The 3,049-nt window shown below is 42.1% G+C and overlaps 1 non-coding gene across 1 annotated transcript; it reads left to right on the top strand.

The window, feature by feature from the left end:
• The first annotated feature begins 2,067 nt into the window (after nucleotides 1–2,067).
• Nucleotides 2,068–2,140, top strand: TRNAS-CGA (transfer RNA serine (anticodon CGA)). The gene has a single exon. It is a non-coding gene; the product is annotated as a tRNA-Ser (tRNA).
• Nucleotides 2,141–3,049: the final 909 nt, after the last annotated feature.

Raw genomic sequence — 3,049 nt, 5'->3', positions numbered from 1 at the left:
AATGAGCCCTAGGTATACACTTCTTTCCCTTATTTCATTGAACGAGGGTCTCGTACTAGCAGACATGGTGTGTTTAGGTTGTATAAGAGGGACAATTAATCAGCTGCCCGCTCATAATAAGTTCACGTGCTACGTGACGCCAAACATGCGCATTAGAGTGTTTTCACATTCGTCGTTTGGCCTATAGATGGCGCTGACAGTCACTCCTACTTCTAAATTCACATATAAACTCAAAAAAGTAGATGGAGGGAAGGCCACTGTGGTAGCTCAGTGGTTAGAGCATCGAACTCGTTATTCGAAGGTCGCAGGTTCGATTCCTGCTCACGGCTGGTTACTTTTTCATCCACTTTTCTTTCTTCCTATTTACATTCGATTGGTACTAATAACTTCCCCTGTACATTCCATGCCATTACTGTGTGTTAGATCTCATTATTATTGTGTTAAAACACGGAAAAACGAACCCTTAGGTATACACTTCTTTCCCTTATTTCATTGAACGAGGGTCTCTCACTGGCAGACTTGGTGTGTTTAGGTTGTATAAGAGGGACAATTATTCAGCTGCCCGCTCAGAATAAGTTCACAAGCTACGTGACGCCAAACATGCGCATAAGAGTGTTTTCACAATCGTCGTTTTGCTTATAGATGGTGCTGTCACTCCTACTTCTAAATTCACAGATAAACTCAAAAAAGTAGATGGAGGGAAGGCCGCTGTGGTAGCTCAGTGGTTAGAGCATCGAACGCGTTATTCGAAGGTCATAGGTTCGATTCCTGCCCACGGCTGTTTATTTTTTCATCCAATTTTCTCTCTTCTTATTTACATTCCATTGGTTTTAATTACTTCCCCTGTACATTCCTTGGCATTACTGTCTGTTAGATCTCATTAGGATTGTGTTAAAACACGGAAAAACGAGCCCTTAGGTATACACCTCTTCCCCTTATTTCATTGAACGAGGGTCTCGTATTGGCAGACTCTGTGTGTTTAGGTTGTATAAGAGGGACAAATAATCAGCTGCCCGCTCATAATAAGTTTACATGCTACGTGACGCCAAACATGCGCATAAGAGTGTTTTCACATTCGTCGTTTGGCTTATAGATGGCGCTGACTGTCACTCCTATTTCTAAATTCACATATAAACTCAGAAAAGTAGATGGAGGAACAGCCGCTGTGGTAGCTCAGTGGTTAGAGCATCGAACGCGTTATTCGAAGGTCTTAGGTTCGATTTCTGTCCACGGCTGATTATTTTTTCATCCACTTTTCTTTCTTCTTATTTACATTCCATTGGTTCTAATAACTTCCTCTGCACATTCCTTGGCATAACTGCCTGTTAGATCTCATATATTGTGTTAAAACACGGAAAAACGAGCCCCTAGGTATAAACTTCTTTCCCTTATTTCATTGAACGAGGGTCTTTTACTGGCAGACTTGGTGTGTTTAGGTTGTATAAGAGGGACAATTAATCAGCTGCTCGCTCATAATAAGTTCACGTGCTACGTGACGCCAAACAATCGCATAGGAGTGTTCTCACAATAAACGTTTGGCTTATAGATGGCGCTGACTGTCACTCCTTCTTCTAAAATCACATATAAACTAAAAAAAGTGGATGGAGGGAAGGCCGCTGTGGTAGCTCAGTGGTTAGAGCATCGAACGCGTTATTTGAAGGTCGTATGTTCGATTGCTGCCCACGGCTCGTTACTCTTTCATCCAATTTTCTTTCGTCTTATTTACATTCCATTGGTTCTAATAACTTCCCCTGTAGATTCCTTGGCATGACTGTCTGTTAGATCTCATTAATATTGTGTTAAAACCCGGAAAAATGAGCCCTTAGGTATACACTTTCCCTTATTTCATTGAACGAGGGTCTCGTACTAGCAGACTTGGTGTGTTTAGGTTGTATAGGAGGGACAATTAATCAGCTGCCCGCTCATAATAAGTTCACGTGCTACGTGACGCCAAACAAGTGCATAAGTGTGTTTTCACATTCGTCGTTTGGCTTATAGATGGCGCTGACTGTCACTCCTACTTCTTAATTCACATATAAACTCATAAAAGTGGATGGAGGGAAGGCCGCTGTGGTAGATCAGTGGTTAGAGCATCGAACGCGATATTCGAAGGTCGTAGGTTCGATTCCTGCCCACAGCTGGTTATTTTTTCATCCACTTTTCTTTCTTCTGATTTACATTCTATTGGTTCTAATAATTTCCCTAGTACATTCCTTGGCATGACTGTCTGTTAGATCTCATTAATATTGTGTTAAAACCCGGAAAAATGAGCCCTTAGGTGTACACTTCTTCCCTTATTTCATTGAACGAGGGTCTCGTACTGGCAGACTTGGTGTGTTTAGGTTGTATAAGAGGGACAGTTATTCAGCTGCCCACTCATAATAAGTTAACGTGCTACGTGACGCCAAACATGCGCATAAGAGTGTTTTCACATTCGTCGTTTGGCCTATAGATGGCGCTGACAGTCACTCCTACTTCTAAATTCACATATAAACTCAAAAAAGAGGATGGAGGGAAGGCCACTGTAGTAGCTAAGTGGTTAGAGCATCGAACTCGTTATTCGAAGGTCGCAGGTTCGATTCCTGCTCACGGCTGGTTACTTTTTCATCCACTTTTCTTTCTTCCTATTTACATTTGATTGGTACTAATAACTTCCCCTGTACATTCCTTGGCATTACTGTCTGTTAGATCTCATTAATATTGTGTTAAAACACGGAAAAACGAGCCCTTAGGTGTACACTTCTTCCCCTTATGTCAATGAACGAGGGTCTCGTACTGGCAGACTTGGTTTCTCTAGGTTGTATAAAAGGGACAAATATTCAGCTGCCCGCTCATAATAAGTTCACGTGCTACGTGACGCCAAACATGCGCATAAGAGTGTTTTCACAATCGTCGTTTTGCTTGTAGATGGTGCTGACTGTCACTCCTACTTCTACATTCACAGATAAACTCAAAAAAGTAGATGGAGGGAAGGCCGCTGTGGTAGATCAGTGGTTAGAGCATCGAACGCGTTAATTGAAGGTCATAGGTTCGATTCCTGCCCACGGCT

Source organism: Rhipicephalus microplus, chromosome 1, assembly GCF_043290135.1.
Source record: "Rhipicephalus microplus isolate Deutch F79 chromosome 1, USDA_Rmic, whole genome shotgun sequence".
Lineage (NCBI taxonomy): Eukaryota > Metazoa > Arthropoda > Arachnida > Ixodida > Ixodidae > Rhipicephalus > Rhipicephalus microplus.
This window is presented reverse-complemented; position numbering and strand designations above follow the sequence as displayed.